This window comes from Danio rerio, chromosome 12 (assembly GCF_049306965.1).
Source record: "Danio rerio strain Tuebingen ecotype United States chromosome 12, GRCz12tu, whole genome shotgun sequence".
Lineage (NCBI taxonomy): Eukaryota > Metazoa > Chordata > Actinopteri > Cypriniformes > Danionidae > Danio > Danio rerio.
This window is the reverse complement of record NC_133187.1, coordinates 36,258,619-36,282,500: the sequence shown is the minus strand read 5'-3', so window position 1 is coordinate 36,282,500 and position 23,882 is coordinate 36,258,619. Positions and strand designations below refer to the sequence as shown.

Sequence of the window (23,882 nt, the reverse complement as noted above, 5' to 3'; positions counted from 1 at the left end):
GGCTTTGGATAAAAGCATCTGGTAAATGATTAAATGAACGTGAAGGTTTCTATTAGTTATGCTCATTTTGTCCACGCGTGGGCGCTCTCGTTTAACATTTGAACTTAGCCGCTGTTAGCCGTCGACCGATCTGTACAGTCAAAGTTTAAGTGCAATCAGGCCCGTTGCCAGCCTGGTGAAAGGGTTGGCTATTTTTTTTCTCAAAATGTGGCCTTTTTTTTTTTTTGCAGTTATTCACCTCATTTTCTATATATTATAATATTTAATTACTCTAATTAGTGGAATTTTAAGCATTATTTTAGCTGCATTCGCTTGTATCCTCTATTTTAGATGTACCAAAAATATTTTATAAAGATTTATAATAAACAAATATAAAAAAGAGCTTCACGATTATCTTCTAGCCTCTCTTAAAAAATTCATTTAACAACAACAACCGCATAATTGGTATAAACAGCAAAAGTCAGTCTAAGGCAATCGAAAAATGTGGAAAAAATAATAAAACGCCTTTACTGACATTTTTTAAAATACTTGACTTCTTTAGGGTAATCTGATGTAGCTGCAGTTTTAAGGAACAGCTATGTCAATAAAGGCTTTTAAAATTATTTTTCCAACATTTTTGAGTGCCTTGAACTGATTTTAATGTTTATTCTAATGAATTCCTTACTCAAAGAGCACCGACACATTATTTAAGATACCCCTGAGAACTTTTTATTTTATTTTGGATTTTTATACACAGCCTAATTAGTATTAAAATTAACTTTGGCCCGCTTTTGGTGTTTTGGACCTGGTCAATTTTTTTTCTCTCAAAAATAAGGTTCAAGATGTAGAATAAAAGTTAGACTACTTGTAATTTTTATTATTGTTTTTTTAACAACAGTTGGTCAATATTGAAATTGTGCATTTTCTTAAATCCTTTGATGGTTATTTCCACAATTTATGATGACATCACAGTCAAAATAGGTCAAATGAGAATATAGTGACAAAAATTCTGGACCAATGGCAAATTCTGGACCTTTGTCAGTGTGTGTGTAGTTCTTTCGAACCACCCAAACCCCCCTGTTTACGGGCCTGGCAATACATATTAACGTTATAATATATATATTTTCACTTCTAAATTTCCTAGTTTAATAAAATGATAGTGGAGCAGACTGGTCATACCATGTGACCAAAACATAGTCACGTTGTTAACTCACAAAAAATGGCTTGTATTAATAAACAAAACCACAAATGAAGTGGCATTTATGAGAACAAGCTCTTCTTTTAGTCGTCACATTTTGTGAAACATGTTTATTAGCAAACTGAGCCTACAGTCACCTCAGAAATATCTGCTTGTGTAATTCACACCCCGAATTATACTGACATTAAAACATCAAAGTGCTCTATTGCTACATTACAAACACTTCTTTAGTCTTCAGATTTAGAGGAACATGTTAAATATATGATGGCCTGAACTTGAGACCTTTGAGGAAATTAAGTAAGTTCTGAGAAAAGCTCTTGCGTCATTTGTTTGCAGATGCCTTATTGTGATATTTTATATCCTGATGCAATGAAATAATGGGACATCAGCTTCATTGGTAACACAATGTTTGTGCAGTAGTTTGTTCTCGTTTCAGCAGAAACATCTTGGGTACTTACTTTTATATTATTTTCACATTGTTTTGACCTGACTTTCTTTTAATCGCTCCTCAAGTTCAGAATCATAGCATTGATGTTCGTCTGACATGTACATGGCTTTATTTATTCATTTTTGTTCGGCTTAGTCCCTTTATTCATCAGGGGTCGCCACAGCGGAATGAACCGCCAACTTATCCAGCATATGGTTTACGCAGTGAATGCCCTTCCAGCTGCAACCTACGCGAACACAAGGAGAACATGCAAACTTCACACAGAAATGCCAACTGACCCAGCTGGGACTCAAACTAGGGACCTCTTGCTGTGAGGTGACAGTGTTAACCACTGAGCCACCGTGTCGCCCCTTATGTGGCCTTTATATATATTTTAAATATTGAAAACTATATGGTTTTGCCCAGTGTAATATTTATACTTTACACAAAATCAAAAAGAAAAAAACTGATTTAGGCAAATTATTTTCTACGATTATGTGAATACTTTAAAATCGTGTAATCAATTAAAAAGCAACTATTTAATGTTACACTTAATTTTTTAGGTAAAAAGTTTGGAAACTTAAAAAGTAAATAGTTGCTAGTCCAGCTGGGCCAGCATTTCTGTATGAAGTTTGCATGATCACCCTGTGTTCGCATGGGTTTCATCCGAGTGCTCCGGTTTCCCCCACAGTCCAAAGACATGCACTATAGGTGAAAATTAAATTGGCCATAGTGTATGGGTGTTTCCCAGCACTGGTTAACAGCTGGAAGGGCATCCGCTGCGTTAAACATATTATGGATAAGTAGCGGTTCATTCTGCTGTGGCGACCCCTGATGAACAAAGGGACTAAGCCGAAGAAAAACTAATAAAAGTGGCAGAATCCAATAATTCTAAAAGTTTCCTACAATTTTGTGAATACTTTGTTATCATCTCATTAAAAGACACAAATTTTAACCCCTTTTTTAAGATTTATTATAAGGCTTTTGTGTCTCCAGAATGTGTCTGTGAAGTTTCAGCTCAAAACACACATCAGATAACTGTAGCTGTTTTTGTTGCCTGTGCCTTTAATGCCATTTCTCCACACCCACCGTTCCCACGTGCCTGTAAGAGATTGCCTCAATCTCCAACTCAACTAAACAGCACAATGACAGACATGAAGGAAGCAGATGTCGCGTAATGTTTGTGAGAAATGCTACAGTAAGAACTTTCCCAATGATTATTTAATGCATTTGTTGTGGAGTTAATTTAAGCCTTTCTGCAACGATGAGTCACACACAATGTCGTTACAAAGTTCACGCATACACACATACAGACATGAACACAAAGTGTGCGCATTTATTTTTGCACTGTTTTTGCCAACGCAATGTCACGGTATTTCGTAACTTTTAGATTTAGTGGCTAATTCGTATGAATTTGTACGCTCTAATTCGCACAATTTAGTACGATTTGCTCATCACCCAATGACTGGTGGGGTTGGGTTGGGTGCCGCGCCTTCTTTTTAAAATCATACATTTTCGTACGAATTAGCCACTAAACTGACAAAATGTAAAATATTTACTTTGCCTCGTGAGATTAGGCAATGTTTTTGCACAGCAAATGTGACAGGATACACGTTAATATCCACTGCTGTATGGATATACGTTATGTTAATGTACAAAATAAACCTGATTTAACGCATCAACTTGATTATACGCATTACTACTGAGACATGTTAAACATGACTGTCAATCAATTAGGTGGGCGGGAAAACCACACCCCTACGTCTTGCTGCTGAGGGCCTCAAAATTTTAAAAAAATTTTTTTAAAAAGAGACTTAATGCATTTATTTCACCCCATTATGACTGTGGACACCTTTTATCTACACACAGTTCTGTTCAGCAGCTCACAAAAAAATATTTTCTTCATAGGTGCTCTTTAAAAAGTAACTGTGGTTGATTTATATCATTTTAAAGTGTGTCTAGATAGCAGTTAAAAATGTTTGTGCTCGGATTACATATTCCAAATTCCAGGTAATCAGTTACACACTCAATCTTCATGTGTGCATGATATATGATGGCAGATTAAAACCTGTTTTTGGCACATCGTTTGTATTACAAATAAGGTAGACCAGGAAGTTTAGCAATCTGATCCTGCATCTTGACTGCATGCTGTTATGCCTTTTAACTATCTCTCAGTCATTTGTGAATAGAAACAATTTGACTTTCAAAACTGTACCTGATTCATCTGCAGATATAGCAGTGTCATTTAGCCATGCACATTTGATGAGTGCCCACATGTCTTCTTGAAAATGCTAAAAGAGTATCCATGTCCCATTAATAGATCAAATTAAAAGTATTAGTCTTCTAAAAGTGTTTGATACTCGAGTGTCATGCTGTGTGCCGTGAGTAACACAATCGTATTTACACCCGTGGCTGCAGTGATGTCATACGGTCATCAGTGGAGGTTTCCTGGCCTTTACTGGCCGTGTTTCCAGCAGCTGAGTTTTGCCAGGCCGACTCTAATAAACCCTGCGGGAAGTGTCAGGAGAGCTTGTGAAAGCGAGTCGAGCAGCTGCCTGGGTTTCCAGTAAGAGGCAGGAGAGGGTGGGGGCTGGAGGTGAGGGCCAGGGTGTTGCCAGATGGCACTCGATTCCTACATTATATTCAAATGAGAGCATTTGTCATTCATCCCATCGTGCCAGACTGCTTTTTGGCTGTAGGGCATGACTTTTGCAGGAGTTGGAGAGATTCGTGTGGTGGCCAGTTTATTTGAATGATTTCTCCGAATTTAACAAGCATGGAGGGCCAATTATGAAATGGGATAAAATAATAATAAATATAATTGGAACTCTTTTTATCACAACTTGGGCTTTTATTAATTGCATTATGACGTTTACAACTCAGGATTCTATGAGTTTTTTTAAATTATTTTTAGAATTGAGATGTAACCTCAGAATTGTTATTTTAAGCACAATTTTTTACAATTCTGACCTTTTCCTTTAGAGCTGTGAGATTTGCACTCAGAATTGCAAGATTTTAATTCAAAATATTCATATATATATATATATATATATATATATATATATATATATATATATATATATATATATATATATATATATATATATTTTAGTTGCAAGAAAAAAAGTCTTAATTGTTCTATTCTAGAAGCTCTCTAAATTCAGTTGCATAAAACAAAGTCAACACTTCTGGAAAATGTGCCCAGGGCAACATTTTTGAGAACTTGTTAACTCGCGTTTGTGCATATGGCTGGCGGTTCATTCCGCTGTGGCGACCCTGGATTAATAAAGGGATTAAACCGACAAGAAAATGAATGAATGAATGTGCATATGGCTGCATTTTGTGTGTAAAACGAACTCTACGAGGTAGTACCACTGACCGATTAACAGTCAGTTGATATAAAGCTGATATATTATGCATGAGGGCAAGCCAATTAGCTTCTCTCACTAGCTATGTTTCTATCCACCTATTTTTATCTACATTTTGGATATGCGCATAAAAAAACAGTTAATGGAAAGCCTTGATTCGCATAAGTTTTGCAAATGCGCATAATTGAGTAGGATACACGTTTTATTTGATAAGAAAAGATGCACATAAACGTATAACACTTTTACTGAACAAACTGCAGTACGCGCATTTAAAAAAAAAGTCATGTGATTTTAATATAAGACATTATAAAAATGTGTGTGAATAAACAAACCAGCCAGCTGAGCACATTGTAAAGCATCTGAACTGTTGTTTTGGTCATTCTAAAACGCCTCAACCATTTCAGTATTAGTGTTATTATATTATTGATTATCTGCAGAATGAAGAGCGACGGCGTCTCGCGCCTGTAAAGGCCACCAAGCATTCATTGCATGTCGGTATTTGTGTTCCGAGGCACAAGTAATTTATTAAATGAAGAAAAGGTTCACACAGCCTCTGCAGTAAATTTCATTTTTACTGTTGATATTTGGCGCCAGTTAATCAGAAAGTGATGATTTTATTCTCTTTGACGCATTGGATGAAGCGCTGCTTTATTTTCACGTCTTTTATGCGATATTCCTGTTTTGTGCATACTTTTGATTAGCATCTTTAGATGGAAACAGCTACTGATGACTGGGACAAAAAAAAAGTTGATATTTGCAAAAATGTACACAGTGCCTTCTAGTGGATTTAAGAGAGATGGCATACCATTCCCCAGTAACGTATTTGATTAAAAATGTACACAGCGCCCTCTAGTGAATTTAAGAGAGATGGCATAACGATCCCCAGTAACATATTTGAGATTGTAAAAAAATATACACAGCACCCTCACAGTGGATTTGTGAAAACAAAAACTGCAAGATGTAGTCCAGGGTACATATTTGTTTGTTCTCACAAATGTAGCAACGGGCACATAATTCCAAAAAGCCTGGTTTGGAAAAAGGTTTCAATTTTAAGAATAAAACCTTGCTAGAAGGTAAATAACAAGAAATATTTTTTTTTTGTTGGATCTTGCAATTTGGATAGATTCTGACAACTGTGAATTTTTCTGAATCAGCCTGAAAAAAAGAACCTATAAATGTGCAATTTAGAGAAAATTAACACCTCAAGTTTGAGTTTATTTCCTCCAATTCTACAAGATTGCAAGAAACTTAAAATTACTCCAAATCGCAAGATATAGACTCACTGTTCAGATTTTTATTTTAGTTTGTATATCTGTGTTTACTCCATATATAAAACTTGCGATTTATCAAAAAAGTCAGAAATGTGAAATATAAACTTCCAATTGTGAGATACAAATGTTGCATTTTATTTATCTATTGCAAAAACTTCTTCCAGATGCATAACCTTTAATGTTAGCATATAGAGTTTTGACTTGTGAGGAGATTCTCTGGGGAGTTAAAACCCTGTTAAGTCTCTGTGACTGATCTATTGTTATTTTATGATGCTAAAAATGAGTCTGTCATACATCACAGAGCGTCCACTCAAAAGTACCAATAAACATGCAAAGTCAGTTGTTTTTAAGCACAGCATGTTCTACCTTAGTGTATCAGTGTGTCTATATATTTGTCTTTGACTGCAGCTGCTGGATTAGTGCCCGTAAATGAGCTGCATATGATTTTTTATTTTTTTTTCTGGTGCGTCTGAAGAAACAGCTCCCTGTTGTGAGAGAAACCGTTGCAGTAAGAGGAGGGTTTACTGGAAGTCCGTTTGAAAGAGTTCCCTTCATTCTTCTATTTTTTTTACCACGCTGAGATTCTCTTGCTGATTGCATTACATATTTCTCAGACCAAAACTATGCACACGCAGACTGTATGTTATTGTAAATGCTGCATATTTATTCTGTGGAAGATGCTCAAGCAAGTGTTTAGATCAGCAGCTTGTGTGCTTCATACTTCTTTATATACGTGTTCAGGGGTTTTCGTGGTCATTTTCAGTTCAGTGCTGATAAGCTTTGCGCTGTGGATGCTGGCATTAGCTTTATGTAAATATTGAAATGCTTTCCTTTGTTGAGCAGGGGCCAGCGTTTCTGGATCCTCATCTGCCAGGAAACAAAGTTGCTATTTGTTTTTATATTCAGTTTTTTTTTTTCATTTTCCAATTTTCTTTCACACTAAATTTGCATTTGTTACAGTTCAATTTATAAAACCAGTATATCAGTTTTAAAATGTGTGCATGTGTGTGTGCACATGTGTACAAACACACTTGAAGTCAGAATTTTTAGCCCTCTTTAGAGTTTTTTTTCTTCTTTTTAAAGATCTCCCAAATACAAGGACTTGCCTAAATTCCCTAATTAACCCAGTTAAGCCTTTAAATGTCACTTTAAGCTTTTTAAAAGTGTTTTGAAAAATATCTAGTAAAATATAATTTACTGTTTTCATAAAAGACACCAGTTATTAGAAAGGAGGTATTAAAACTATTATGTTTAGAAATGTGTTGAAAAAAAAACTTTTCTCCTTAAAGAAATTGGGGAAAAAATAAACAGGGGGGCTAATAATTCTGACTTCAACTGTATTCAGATTTATGTATATTTATATATATATATACATATATATATACATATATATATATATATATATATATATATATATATATATATATATATATATATATATATATATATATATATATATATATATATATATATATATATATACACACACACATATATATATATATATATACATATATATATACATACATATATATATATATATATATATATATATATATATATATATATATATATATATATATATATATATATATATATATATATATATATATATTTACATATACACACACACACATACATAAGTGCATGTATGTTTTAGGGATGCAACAATACAGTTAGCCCACTGTTCAATACATACCTCGGTTTTTTAACAAGGTCTTCGGTTCGGTTCTCATGGCTTGACACATATTTTTTAACATTTTTATTCTATAGGCAATAGGAACAGTAAGAGGTTAAGAAGAAAAAAATAAAAATGATTTATTGCAATACTCATTTTGTTTTACTTAAAAGCCAAGAAAAGTACACTAGTTCCTATTGTATTGTATTAAAAAAAAATTAACACTGAAATCTCTCAGCTTCTGGTAGCCCAAGTACAAATTGGGGAACACATAAAATCCTACACTTTAAAAAATAAACATACATGTGAAGTTAATAAAGATAAATTGGCCATTTCAAATAAACATATTTGTACTTAAGTGAACATAAATACACCATCTTAATTATCTCGGTGCTGAAAAAATGCAAGACTGTAGCCTGTAATGCGGATTGAGTGCTTTTATCAAATGACAAAAGTCTGCATCTCCAATACCCAAAAATGGCTGCAAATCGTTAAGCAATAAACACCCGCACTGCCTTTGTTATTTTTATGTGTCTCTTGGAACCAGATGGGTATGTTTGGTTGAAAGATTCAGCGAGGGATTGTTGCTATTTGGAGGACTTTATTACCTTCTCTGCTATCTGCCTTCAGACAGTGATATTGCTGGGTGATGGCGCTGCAGATGTGCAGTCATGGTTACACAGTTACTTTTTGTTCTCCGATTTTTCTTTTATTGGCATTTTGCTCACTGGCAAAATATAAATGTCCTCACACGGCAGATTTAAAAGACACCGGCGCTTTCTTGTACTGTTGTCTCACTTCGCCGGCGCTTCCTTGTACTGTTGCCTCAGCCTCACTTCACCGCTGCTCGCAATGTTATTGTGTGAAATGATGGTCAAGCGCCCCCTAACTTTAAAGCATAGTGATTTTAATATTTACTCACGTGCAGGAGTTTCTTCATCTCAGCTCATGGATTTAGAGGCACACACAGTCAATTCGGGGAGATATAAAACGCACATAAATTATTTAAACGCAAAAAACCGCAATTCACACGCACGTATTGAACCGTGGTTCAATATCATATTGAGACTGTGCATTTAATATATATATATATATATATATATATATATATATATATATATATATTATATATATATATATATATTATATAATTATAATTTTTTTTTTAAACAACAGTTCTGTTCTGGCTGATAGCCGTGCGATATCGTACAGCCCCTTCGCTCTTGTGTTTTACTCTGAGTGACAGCAAATCAATAATCTCACTACAGTTTGATAAATAGTCCAGCTGTTGGACAACATAATGTACTTTTGAGGCTTTTTAAGTGAGAATGTAGTTGTTCAGATTGCATGTATGCAGTTTATTTATAATATTTATAATTATTTATAATTTCAGAGCAAAGACAGTTGACGTTCGAGGCCAAATAATAAGCCCTTGGAGAAAAGATTGGGGTATTTACAAATGACAGCTGATCAAATGCTGTATTTATACCATATACTGTAATAGTAGTGTGTTGAGTGTTAGATAGGACTCTTATTTCAGTAATGTATGTATTTTTGTATTGGAATAACCCTCTTTGAATACCCCTGAGTTACTTTTTGGTTGGCCAACTGTTTGTTTCTAATAAGTCTTCTAGTTTAGTAAAAAGAAAGAAAGAAGAACAACAGTGCCACAGTAGTCTGGCAGTGTTTGTGTGGCTTTGGCTTTTTCAAGGTTAATTATAGTGACAGAGAAATACTGGGAAACCTGTAACTGTTGTCATTCATCGCTAGAAAATCTTTCAAATACTAGCTACAAAGTGACGTAGCAATGTAGCAAGTGAAGTAGCAGGGGTTTCTGCTGTTCTGATGTCCGCTGCAGATGTGAATGGCGGAAGAAAGTAGTTCCTCTTGTAACGGAGGCCAGCTAGTGTGTGCTGTGCAGGTAAACCTCACTCCTCTTGCATCTGTTGCTAGAGCACCTTTAGAGGTCAGAGGCCATGGTCTTTAGCCTCCTTGGTAGAGCACCCGACTCCCATGCGGAAGGCAGCCGGTTCAATACCACCTCGGAGCGGGTTGGGTAGCGTAGGACCGGCAGGGTTACACTCTTACAAAAGGATTTTTAGACTCTCCGTGTTTGATTTTCTTTTCTATTATACACTATTGTGGCGTCAAACTGTTGTATAAATGCAGCATCAAGTGAGTTGTGATTAATGAAAGTGTCATGGGACTCAGCAGAAGGCCTGCAGCCTCGTGCCTACGCATGCCTCCCACCAGTGCCGATATACAGCCATATCGCACTGCTACTCTACATGTATATGTATATAATTATTATATTGTATACAGTTGAAGTCAGAATTATTAGCCCCCATTTGATTTTTATTTTATTTTTTCCAAATGATGTTTAACAGAGCAAGGAAATTTTCACAGTATGCCTAATAATATTTTTTCTCCTGGAGAAAGTCTTATTTGTTTTATTTTGGCTAGAATAAAAGCAGTTTTTAATCTTTAAAAAAACATTTTAAGGTTAATATTTTTAACCCCCTTAAGCTATATTTTTTTGATTGTCTACAGAACAAACCATCGTTATACAATAACTTGCCTAATTACCCTAACCTGCCTAGTTAACCTAATTAACCTAGTTAAGTCTTTCAAGTTTAGTTAAGTCTTGTCACTTTAAGCTGTACAGAAGTGTGTCTGTTAGCCTATGAAAAAAAATTAAATGCATAACTAAATACATAATATCATAGTTTTTAGTAATGTTGATTATGCATTCTATCTATATTTCCTCATTTTTTTAAATCAGCATTTGTTTTTAATCAGTGTCTTAATTGTTAATGTTTTAATAGTAACATTTTAAAGTCACTTACATTAGCATAAAGTGCTGAACAATTACAGTCTTAAGAGCCTGACATGTAGCTGTCATCAGATCCATCACTAAACTGAAATAGGACAAAGCCAGATACAGCCTGCTCATCGTTTCCCGGTTTGAGTCTTACAGTACATGAATGTTCTAGCTAAACATAGAGCACAGGATTTAGCTCAATCATCACAGTCCTGACATCACATGTCCTGCGATCTCTATCTCTATTTTGGTGGTGTTTACAGCAACAGTTCAGACAAAGCACGAGCTGGACGTGCTGGTTGAGTGGAACACCAAAACCAGATGATCTGGTTCAGATTCCACTTGGATTCAGAACAATATGCCCTTCTCTTTTGTTTTACATTATTGTGATCAAAAGTGCTTTGTCTGCATATAACGGTAAATACGTTGTACATATTTCTTTTTACCATCAGTGGTGTAAAGTAACCAATTTCAATTGCTCAAATTACTGTAAATAGATTTTCTCAGGAATTTTACTCTACTTAGGAGTTTTGAAATTGTGCACTTTTACTTTAGTGCTTTTACTGCACTACATCCCTTCAATCTGCAGTCACTTCTTTATGTTTATTTATTTTTTGTCTACGGTGACAAGTCTTGACTATTGGCTTACTACAATAATCAGTTAAATAACTCCTGTCCAATCAAATCGCAAATAAAAAAAAATCCCATCAGTTTGAGTGAACTCAACATACAGTTTCTGAAAATGACCAAGAGATGGTTTACACTGCATGTCACTGATGAAAAGGTGAAAGATGTCTATGAGTGCTGAAATTGTGAAATGTTCTTATAAAATAACTAAAGGCGCTACAGAATGTTACGTTTTCAAATACTTGCCCAAATTGTTTTCATTCTATATCAGTGCTGCACAAGCTTGGTTTACTGGACACTCGTAGCTTGATAGCCAGGGTTTAAATTGCATAACCTAAGCAATAACAAACATCACAGCTAGATTTTTGCCCCTTTTTTAAAAGATTTTTTGTTAAGGTTACACAGTAGGGCTACACAAAATATTGTTTCAGTATTGATATCTCAATGTGCAAATCCGCAATAGTCACATCGCAGAATCTACAACATCATTTTAAGTTAAGTTATAGCTTATTCATCCATTAGGGAAATTTGAGTGGAATTATAGTTGACCACATTGTGAAGTTTAACTTTAAAAGTGTGAAGGTTTTTCATTTGCTTGTTTGCTTTGATTTTAAGTAAATTTAAATCATTTGTGTCCAAGTAATCATAACATTTTAACAAAGTTTAATCGTTTATTTTATTGTACAACAAAGACTATGAAGTGTTATTTTTTACATTTGAATATTTAATTTCTGTGCCTGAATACAGTTCCAGAAAACCGTAAAACACTATATGTTTAATTTATGATGATAATTCGTCCTACCCAATCAACATAAAATTAATAATTCTTCCCAAAATGAGCTATACCAATCATCTGGTGAAACTATATTCAAATAACAATATATAAATATAGCAGAAAAACTAAACATCACAAAGTCAGTTTTGTCCAATATCGTGCAGCTCTGTTATACAGATTTTGATCTGCATATAAACACATCAACCTGCTTTCATAGAACGTTGGCTTATTATTTGTGCATTGTCCAGCTCTAATATATATATATATATATATATATATATATATATATATATATATATATATATATATATGAGGCATAAACCTGTCTATATAAAGTCCCAGAGTTGACAGTGCATGTCAGCAAAAACCAAGCATGAAGACAAAGGAATTATTTGTATACCTTAGAGACAGAATTGTCTTGAGGCACAAGGCTCGGAAAGGTTACAGAAAAATTTCTGCTGCTCTAAAAGTTTCATTGAGCACAGTGGCCTCCTTCATCCATAAGTGGAAAATGTTTGGAACCACCAGGACTCTTCCTAGAGCCGGCCGGCCATCTAAGCTAAGTGATCGGGGGAGAAGGGCCTTAGTCAGGGAGGTGATCATAAACCTGAGGGTCGCTCTGTCTGAACTCCAGCATTCTTCTGTGGAAAGAGGAGAACCTTACAGAAGAACAACCATCTGTGCAGCAATCCACCAATCAGGCCTGCATGGCAGAGTGGGCAGATGGAAGACACTCCACGCTTGGAATATGCCAAAAGGCATCTGAAGGACTCTCAGACCATAAGAAACTAAATTCCCAGGTCTGATGAGACTAAAGTTGAACTCTTTGGAGTGAATGCCAGGCGTTTGGAGAAAACCAGGCACCGCTCATCATCAGGCTAATACCATCCCTACAGTGTAGCATGGTGGTGGCAGCATCATGATGTGGGAATGTTTTTCAGCAGCCGGAACTAGAAGACTAGTCAGGACAGAGGGAAAGATGAATACAGCAATGTACAGAGACATCCTGAATGAACATCTGCTTCAGAGTGCTCTTGACCTCAGACTGGGGCGACGGTTCATCTTCCAGCAGGACAATGACCCAAAGCACACCACCAAAATATCAGTAGAGTGGCTTCACAACAACTCTGTGAATGTCCTTGAGTGGCCCAGCCAGAGCCCAGAACCAAATCCTATTAAACATGTCTGGAGAGATCTGCAAATGGCTGCTCGCCGTCGCTTCCCAAATAACCAGATAGAGCTTGAAGTACCGCAAAGAGGAATAGGCAAAATTCCCAAAGACAGGTGTGCCAAGCTTGTGGCATCATATTCAAAAAGACGTGAGGCTGTAATTGCTGCCAACGGTGCATCAACAAAGTATTGACCAAAGGCAGTAAATACTGATGTACATGTGATTTTTCAGCTTTTTTATTTTTAATAAATTTGCAACAATTAAAAAAAAAATCTCTTTTCACATTGTAATTATGGGCTATTGTGTGAAGAATTCTGAGGAAATAAATGAAATAAATAAATTTAATCCATTTTGGAATAAGGCTGAAACATAAAAAATGTGGAAAAAGTGAAGCGCTATGAATACTTTCCAGGTGCACTATACTATATATTGCTATCACAAAGGTACACAGTGGGAAATTTTATTAATTAATAAGTCCGTTGAAATAATGCATTTTGTTTGTTTAGCTTTAATCGTAATTTAATTTTAAGCAAGTTAATGTGTTTACATGCACATTGAAATCTGTGTCAAAATCTTAAAAAAAAAAAAAAGGTGCAAAAATCGAGCCCTGATGGTTTGTTAATGCTTAGGTTATGCACTGTAGTGTGTTCTGTAAGCACACACAATAATTTAGAGATTTTCACTTCTGCATTAAAATGAGGTTGTTTCTCCTCACACTGTGGAGTGCGAACATGACCAACGACGTGTTCACCATAATAACAATAATAATACATGATTATGCTTAAGCATCTTACTCAACCGGTTGGGCTTTTCTTGAACATTGGTCATCTCACTGCCAGTAAAACTAAGCACCCTCACACACATTTAACCTTCACCTCTTTTTTTTTTTTCTCACAAAGAGTTATTTTATTGTTTTCTGTCACCTTCACTTCCTTCCTGGTAGAGTGCAGAATCTCACAGCAGCTTTTCCAGTAACAACTGGTAGGATCACATGTCATGACAATGCACTCATGTGTACAGGTGACTGTAAGTCAGTTGTGCTACAATCCATTATTGTTCATCTGGCTGTTATTGGCAAAACAATCAGAAGGGAAATGCTGCGCTTTGTAATTTTACTGGAACTGCTGTGTGTGTGTGTGTGTGTGTGCGTGCGTGTGTGTGTGTGTGTGTGTGTGTGTGTGTGTGTGTGTGTGTGTGTGTGTGTTGTTTAGGTGTGTTTGTTTGTACAGGCTGAGAGAGAGAGAGATAAAGACACTGAAAGTGAGCCTGTCATTTGATCTGGTGTGGTGTCCTTCGTGATAAGAAAGCCCTGAGTTACCATGAGTTTTCCATTTTCTCCCAGATCCCTTGGTCTCATCTTCATATTAATGATAAATTGACATTGCCACTATGTATGGCTGGTATGCACTGGATCAAATCAAAATGCAGATTTTTGTGCCTCATTTTGGTGTCACCTAAATGCATGAACTGTTATTTGGAATCAGAGGTGCAGAAAGATGACTGGAAACGTGCTTCTGTAAAGGAAGATATCAGTAGGCTACATTTTGAAAACATGCAATGCAATACTATCGCTGTAGTTTGGTATTGTTAAAGCTGCATACTGTACAAGCACATTCAGACTTTTTCAGCTGTGCATATGATGTATCAGCAGCTCACCCATGTGCTTTGAATCATTTTAGCACTGTTTAATTTGTCCACAAAATGTCTGTGCTGAATTGGTGTTTGTTTCATACTGCACTTCTGAAAACAGCAATGACCATAGATGCTATGAATTAACAAGTGCATGTGTGAAGAGTATGGAGATTGGCTGGTGGACCTTTATTACAGACATTTTTTTAAAATAACTTTTTGTGAATTTACACAATCTGCTGTTTGACCAACTCTAACTTAGAGGGTACATTGGCTCATATCTACTCTGTTGAAATGCAATATTTTTAATGACATGTATTGTCTACTCCATTTTAAACTATTTCCTGACAAGGACATACATTAAGTCAGAATGTTTTCATTTTATTTTGTCTCATTTGATGAATTTTAGAGAAGCAAACTGGCCAAAAATTGTATCATGACAAAATATTGCATATAAGTTGATCTTAATACTAATCACAATAAATATCACATTTCTATTCTTTTACCAAAGATGTGCTAACAGAAAAACACTAACAAATAAAGAAAACATCCCTAGCAGTTTGAAAAAACACTTGCACACAAGTTCTCATAACACACACAAAAGCTGCAAATATCGCTTGGAAATTTCGTAAAGGGACCCAAAAACAAACAACAAATCCAGCTTCTTGTTTATAATCAACAGTACAATTTAATAGATTATTGAAGCTTAAAAATATACAAACAACAAAAAACTTTATGATTAGGACGTTAAAATAAACCAAAAGCTCTTGTTTTACATCCCTGACAACACCACTGACTTTAAACCAGTTGCTGCCTGAAATGGTGTTAGTGAAACCAGCAGGGGGCGCTCAACCTGCGGTCATTGTGGGTCTTAATGCCCCAGTATATTAAAGAGGATTCTATACTGCTCAGTGAGCGCCGTCTTTTGAATGAGATGTTAAACTTAGGTCCTGACTCTCTGGAGTTGCACACTGGTGGTGGACGAGGAGATTACCCTTAAAAAATGTGTAAAGCGCTTTGAGTGACCAGAAAAGCCCTATATAAATATAAGGAATTATTATTATTATTATTATTATTATTATTAATCAGGAAGCTGGTGTGGCTATTTTTGGGGTTCCCTACATATTTTTGTGTGGTTTGGGCTATATACATGTATTATGAGAATTTGCATGAGTGTATTTTGTCAAATTGATGAAGAATTTTTCTTTGTTAGTGTATTTCTATTTGCATGTTTTTTGTTTGTTTGTTTGTTTTCCTGCAGTGCTCTTGGCCACCATACCATCCATATGTAAACAAGTGTATAAAATGCTATGTAAAGCTGCTGGGCCACGATTCCAGCTAAGATGTTTAATTCTTCATTGAAGCATAGACTTTATGAAGTATTTATCAAAAATGTGATCATTTTATCAAAGGAAAATTAAATTAGTTATAATAGTTTGCTGCAGACTAAGAATACCTGTTTTTAAATGACTACTTTAGGCACCTGTAACATTTTTTTTAACTATCAATTGAGCTGTTGGTTGAAATCAGAGGGGTGGTACGGAGACGTCTAGAATGTGCTTTTTATATGAAGAAATTGTTTTTTTTTTTAAATTGGTAACCCATAATATTGCTTGTTTTAATCTTGGTATTTTGTATTTTTTAGCATTATTGGTAAAGCTGCAAACAGTAATGGCTTAAAGTCTTTCTGCGCATATAATGTACCAGCAGCTCATGTGCTTTGAATCGTTTTTGCACTGCTTGGTTTGTTAAAGAAACAAGTAGTGCTGTTTAGTTCTTCTTTGAAGCTTAGACTCTATAACAGAAATTTATCAAACAAGTGTTGTCATTTTATCATTTAAAGGGCATCTCTTTTACCCATTTTACAAGATAAGCCTTTGGTGTCTCCAGAATGTGTATGTAAAGTTTCCGCTCAAAATATCCATCAGACTATATCACAACCGTCAGAATCTGCCCATTTTGTTGTCTGAATACATTGTAGCTGTTTTTATAGCCTGAAATGTTCTGTGGACATGTGTATAAGTGTTATTATAGAAACATGGCGTAAAAAATTATAGAAACGTTTAATGTAATTATTAGCTTCATTGTTTTGTCAGCAAATTTTCAGCAAATCCAAAAAATACCTATTTTTAAATGACCGCTTTAGGCACCTGTTCCATTTTAAAAGTATGGATGTAGCAACAGTATCATAAAAACTCAATTGTTACCCAACCCTCCAGAGCGTCATGATGCAGTTGTCACAAACACTCATGAATCTGCTGCATTCTGCTCATGACTGCAGGAACTCGGCATAACAAAACTGCAACGGCAGACAGTAGAAGCGACATTCAAGAAGAATCGGCTGTCAGCCTGCATTTGCTCTCAGCTGAGGAGCCACATCTATGTATGTGTGTGTGTGTGTGTGTGTGTGTGTGTGTGTGTGTGTGTGTGTGTGTCTACATATACACTGATCTATATGTCTCAGAAATATGCCATTCGGCTCTCAGCTGGACCGTTTTTCTGACATTAAATTGGATTAGCTGTGAATGGAGGGAGAGACAGAGAAATATTGACTCCTTCTCGGAAAGGAGAGAGAGGGCAACGCCTTTCCAATAACCATAAACCCTGGGGCTGAAAATAGACCATACAAATGTGTATATCGCAAATGAGCTGCTGTTGTTTGCGGACAGCGGGTGGTGTTCTTCCACTTTCTCTTTCAAGGGTGCAATCTGTCTCTCTTAAGTCAACACACTCTTGGTAATGAGCTCAATCAAAAGAGAATGCGGTAAATGAGGTGTTATTCTTATGGCTTGGCACCGGAGCAAGACTTGTGATAATGCATGTCTAATAAACTGTGCTCTTATCTGTGGAATTTCCATGTGGCCTGATGTCTGTTGTGAAATGTGAATGGCGGTTTGTTTCTTAATTTGACGCCTCATAATTATGTGTGTGGTTAGAGGTCAGACATACAGTGCTGTGAGATGTGTATATATTTATCTGTTTTATTGAAATAAATGCTTTTATTTGCAAGTATGCAACTGTGCAGGTTTAAGGACATTTTCACAGTATTTCCTATAATATTTTTCTCTTTGTCTCAATGTCTTGATTGTTTTATTTCGGCTAAAATAAAAGCAATTTTTTTTTTTTTTGGTCCCACTTTATATTAAGTGTCCCTAACTACCATGTACTTACATTAAAAAATAAATACAATGTACTTACTGTGTTTATAATGTATTTGAGAACACTTGTGGTGCTTTTGAGTTGGAATAGAGGTTGGGTTATGGACAGGTTTGGTGGCATGTGTAGGTTTAAGGGTAGGTTCAGGTGTAAGGGATGGTCAACAGTGTATTTACAAATGTAATTACAAAAGTTAATTACAGATGTAATTACATACATGTATTTAATCAAGCATAAGTACACAGTAAATACATAATAAGTACATTGTAACAAACTTAATTCCTATGTAAGTATATATTAGTTAGGGCCACTTAATATAAAGTGGGACCTTTTTTTTAAAACTATTTTAAGTCAATATTATTAGCCCCCTTAAGCATTTTTTTTAAACTTGGCTACAGAACAAACTATTATTATACAATGAAAGTTACTTTTGAATATTACAATATTGAATTAAAATATCCAAAAAAGTAACTAGTTACATTACTTTTAGTTAGTAAAACTTTATTGTCTTTGACAGGAAATTTGTTATGGGCATCACCATAATCGCTGCAGACATTCCATAAAAACAAACAATAAAAAATTACAAAATACAGTAGCGAATGCAAATTAAGATAAACTCTTGTTAAATAAACCCACTGAAACGAGTACAAAGGATTTCTTATGTCAGTTCAGCCTACACTTTATATTTCTCTATCTCCTACCAGAGGGAATCAGTTTATAATATGGAAACAAAAAAATTTGTTGTTCAGAAACCTTTCCACCTGATTAACGACACAATTCTCATCTAAAACTTGAGGATTAAATTATTCATCATTTTATGGAAAGTAATGCATTATGTTACTTTTGAGTTACTTTTTTTATACCTGCCTAAGACATTATCTCTTTCAGAACTTGCAGGGTATTTTTCTTTTGGGTGTTTCAACTTTTGAAGTAAGGCATGTCTGGCTAAAATTGTGGTAAATGCAACAACCTTGCTGTCACGGACTGTCACATCAGGTCCAAGGGATGCACCAGAGAGGGCTGAGCTCATTTTATTATTGAGTGTGGTTCGATGTGATTACACTAATTTTAATTCAGCAAACTACTTTTGAAATCGTATTAACTAATCTAAAAAGTAACTTGAGTTAATTTTTAAAAAAGTAACTCAAATATTATGAATTTTTTTAAATTAATGCGTTACTTTAAAAGAAGTAATATTTTTACATAACTTGCGTTACTTGTAATGCGTTACCCCCCCCCAACACTGATTATACAATGAGTTGCCTAATTACCGTAACCTGCCTAGTTAAGTTTTCAAATTTCACTTTAAGCTGAATCCTAATATCTTGCAAAATATCTAGTAAAATATGACGTGCTGTCATCATCGGAGAGATAAAATAAATCAGTTATTACAAATTAGTTATTAAAAATATTGTTTACAAATGTGTTGAAAAAAATTTATTCTGTTAAACATAAAAATATAAAAGAATAAATATTTTACAAGAGTGCTAATAATTCTTCCTTCCACTGTATACACACACACACACACACACACACACACACACACACACACACACACACACCGATTATGTTTTTATGACCATATATTTTCTGGGTGATCTTAAAAAAGGCAAGACACTTTATAGGCATTTCTTAATATTTTATTAAATAATATATATATAAATATATATATATATATATATATATATATATATATATATATATATATATATATATATATATACGCTTTTTTTTGTAAAAATACAAAAATGTTCAGCATAGAGTCATTGAATTTATTCATATCATTTGCAATGTGTGAATTAATAGAAATTGCTAAGTATTTTTGATTTCTTATTTCGAGCTCTCTAATTGAATCCAGAAAAAATCCTTTAATTTAATTGCTCCTTGTGTAGTTTTAGAAAGGATCCAATTCAGTGTGAGACCTGAGAGTTTGCAAACACAAAACCCTTACATTAGTTTCAAAACAATAAATGCTTTTCACCTTTCCAGTAAACCACCAAAGACCAGCCTTGTGTTAGTCCAACACAGACATCCTGAATCTTACTGCACCTTTGTGTTCAGTTTCTATAGAGGAAGTCCAATCTCAAGGATTTTGGTAATGCTCAAAAATGCCTTTTGTTTTGCCCACTCTTTTACGGTTAGGACATTCTAGAAACTACGAGCATTGCCCGCCTACAGTCATGTGACTTCTTGGCTAATGAATGATTCTTGCACGAGCTCAACTTTTTGCAACAGACCAGAAACTGTGGTGTAAAGCTGCTTTATAAGCATAGTCAGCTTTGAGGTCCAAATGAATAAATCACTTCCATTGAATTTAAATTCGGGTCAAAAAGTCTTTGTAGTGGGTTGCCAGATTTCGCCAAGTTAACCTGAAGGGTCAGTGGAACAGAATTATGCCATTTGCCCAGTTTTTGTGAGCATGTTTTCTCAATGCTCTCCCACAAAGTTAATTTGACTTCCCCAGAGCTGCTCTGAACTTTAGGCCAATGATGGCGCCTTTGAAACTCTCTGGAGTTTGAGAATCCCTGCTTAAAACAGACTTTATGAGTATATGGATTACATAAACATTGACAATCCAGTAAAATACTCAAAAGTAACTCTGACTTGGCATAATTTTTATGACCTTATAAACGTTGCAAACTACAATCTGCTAAGTGAGTCACATAGATTTTCCAGTTGCGTTTTTTATTTTTCGTTCAAAATAGCTTCTATAGAAAGCCAATAAACGTGCTCCACGGTTCCTCTTTGTTTTTTGGTTCTATACGTTTCATAATCATCAGACTCTTCTGAATTTCTTCTGAATTGGGAAGTGGATAATGTGCACTTCTGTGTACAGATCCTCATGTCCACACTCTTTTCACAACGCCTTCCAGTTAATAAAACCTCAAACTTGCAAAATACAAACAAATTTATTGAAAAGCAGGTGAGTGCACAAGTAAAAATAAGGTTGAGTCAGTTGGTAAAGGAGGAAATACTTTAAAAAAAAAAAAAAACTTTTGAATGTAGAAGTAGTAAAGTTGCTTCCTGACTGCTATTGGAGAAATAAACTGTATTCAGATACTTTTATGCAATGAGTTAATAAATTAATGAAATGTGATGTATTTTTGTGTTTCTATTCTGATTATGTGGCTAGAAGCAGAAGCAGTTACAAATTCACCAATGTCATTTTAGAGCTAGTATTTGAAAGAATTCTCTACCGTTATGTCTGAAGTGCTGACAAAACACGTTATTTCTTTGATATTTTAAGATTATAAGGCTGAACGACATGAAATGCCACTCTAGAGACATTTCCCAGTATTTCTCTGTTGCAATCGGGATATTACCGTAATAAAGCAGAGCAAACAGTAGCAGATTTTTCTGTCTTTTTACTAAACTAGTCAGCAGTAATGAAAACAAGAGACTCATTAGAAACAGATAACCAACCAAAAAGTAACTCGGGGTTATACAAAGAGTGGCCAACACAAAATACATACATTCTTCATATATGAGTCCCATCTCACACTCAATACTCTACAATTACTATATATGGTATAAATACAGCAATGCAACATAAAAAAAGAGAGAGAGATCGACTTATAGTGTCACTGAACAACTTTATAATGTTTTGATCAGCTGTAGTTTGAAAATATATCTATCTTTTCTTCTCTAAGGGCTTATTATGCAGTCTCTGTTGCCATCTTGTGGATGTACAATATCAACTGTCTTTGCTCTGCTCAATGACAGGCTGATGGGCACTATCCTTATAAATAAACTGCATAGATGCAATCTAAACAACTACATTCTCCTAAAAAGCCACAAAATAACATTATTTTGACCAACAGCTGCAATATTTGTGAAGCTGTAGTGAGTTTATTGATCTGCTGTCACTCTATGTGGGCTGAGTAATACACAAGTGTGAAGACTCTGTACGTGTTCTGATATTGGAGAATATCACACAGCTATCAACCAATCAGATTTGAGTACCAGACAGCACTGTTGTAAATGTGTGTGTGTGTGTGTATGTATGTGTATATATATATGTGTGTGTGTATGTGTGTGTGTGTGTGTGTGTGTGTGTGTGTATATATAATTCATTTTCTTTTCGGCTTAGTCCACAGACAATTTAACCTGTATGTATGTGTTTATATATATGTGTGTGTGTATGTGTGTGTGTGTGTGTGTGTGTGTGTATATATATATAATTCATTTTCTTTTCGGCTTAGTCCACAGACAATTTAACCTACCTAATTCACCTTTACCGCATGTCTTTGGACTGTGGCAGAAACCGGAGCACCTGGAGGAAACCCACACGAACGCGGGGAGAACAAGCAAACTCCACACAGACACGCCAACTGACCCAGCCGAGGCTCGAACCAGCGACCTTCTTGCTGTGAGGCGACATCACTACCTACTCCGCCTAATTATTTACTTTAAATAGTTATATAGTGTATATACAAATTTGTTTAAGAATTATGCCTGCTATAAAATAAGTTTCACTTATTTATATTTTATTATATTAAAATCTGATTTCAATAGTAACTTTATTTAACATTTATTTTACCTTTAGTTCAATATTTTTGAAAGAATAATAAAAGGGTTTGGTTCTAGCTTTCATTATAAATTTTAATTTGTTATCAATTTATTTAGTGTATTATAGAAGGGTGAGACTTTTTACTTTATTTAATGGCCAACCGCAGCTCATTTTTACTCATTGTGAAATCTAATATGCAGATGCTCATTCAGAAGTACCGGCATGTCTGTTACTCACACATTTCAAGTGTGCTCTTCTCTATTCTTACCTTTTATTCATGCGTTCTTAGCCAAGAAATCCATCTTCAAATATCCCTCTCTGACCCTGTTCCTCCTGACCCACCGTCTCTCTCTCTCTCTTTCTCTCTCTCTCTCTCTCTCTCTCTCTCTCTCTCTCTCTCCCCTCTCTGGAAGTCACATGGTTTCCCTGAAGTGGAGCACCATAAAGCGAGGAGCGCAGGGGCCTCGCTGCCCTCATTTATTTTCATGCTCTGCTTGAGCCTTCTCATTGGTCCACACACTGTCATGTGACATTTTGTGCCTGCCTGAGGTAAAATTTGCCAGGTGCATTTACACCAGAACTTTTTCTCATTATGCATCTACCGCAGACTGCATTTTCAGAAGAGTGTAGCAGATAACCTGTGCATCTGCAGAATTAAAAGCCATATACAGTTGAAGTCAGAATTATTATTGTAGGCTCCTTGTATGTTTCCCTAATTTCTGCTTAACAGAGAGAAAAGAGATTTCTAAACATAATCATCTTTATTTCTAAACCTAATAGTAACTCATTTCTAATAACTGATTTCTTTTATCTTTGCCATGATGACAGTAAATAACATTTCACTAGATATTTTTCTACTAGTATTCAGCCTAAAGTGACATTCAAAAGCTTAACTAGGTTAAGTTATGGTAATTAGGCAAGGCGTCATCTTGGAATTATAAGGTTCTGATATTTTTGTCAAACCTAAGTTACCGACAAATTCTTATTAAATGGCCATTTTTGTAAGTTTCACATTTTAAGACTTTTTTATTTAAAAAAACAAAAAAGTTTCCTTTCAAAGATTTAAAATTTGATATTAAACTTGAAGGACAAGTATGGGGCATATAATTCAATAAAAATAATTCAATAAATAATATAAAGCATATAATTCAATAAATAATGCCATATTAATATGTTACATTAATTCTATTATATAATATAATATTATATTACATTCTATTTTATATTCTATTATATTATATTATATTATATTATATATTATATTATATTATA

General features: G+C 34.9%; 1 protein-coding gene across 2 annotated transcripts in view; it reads right to left on the bottom strand.

Annotated features, from left to right (window-relative positions):
* The window catches only part of tha1 (threonine aldolase 1), a 47,272-nt gene extending 24,294 nt beyond the window's left edge, over positions 1-22,978 (bottom strand). For both annotated transcript variants that reach the window (XM_073917543.1, XM_073917544.1), the window contains exon 1: positions 22,879-22,978. The gene's annotated coding sequence lies outside the window, so the exon portion shown is untranslated. The remainder of the gene's footprint in view (positions 1-22,878) is intronic.
* Between the last annotated feature and the right edge of the window lie 904 nt (positions 22,979-23,882).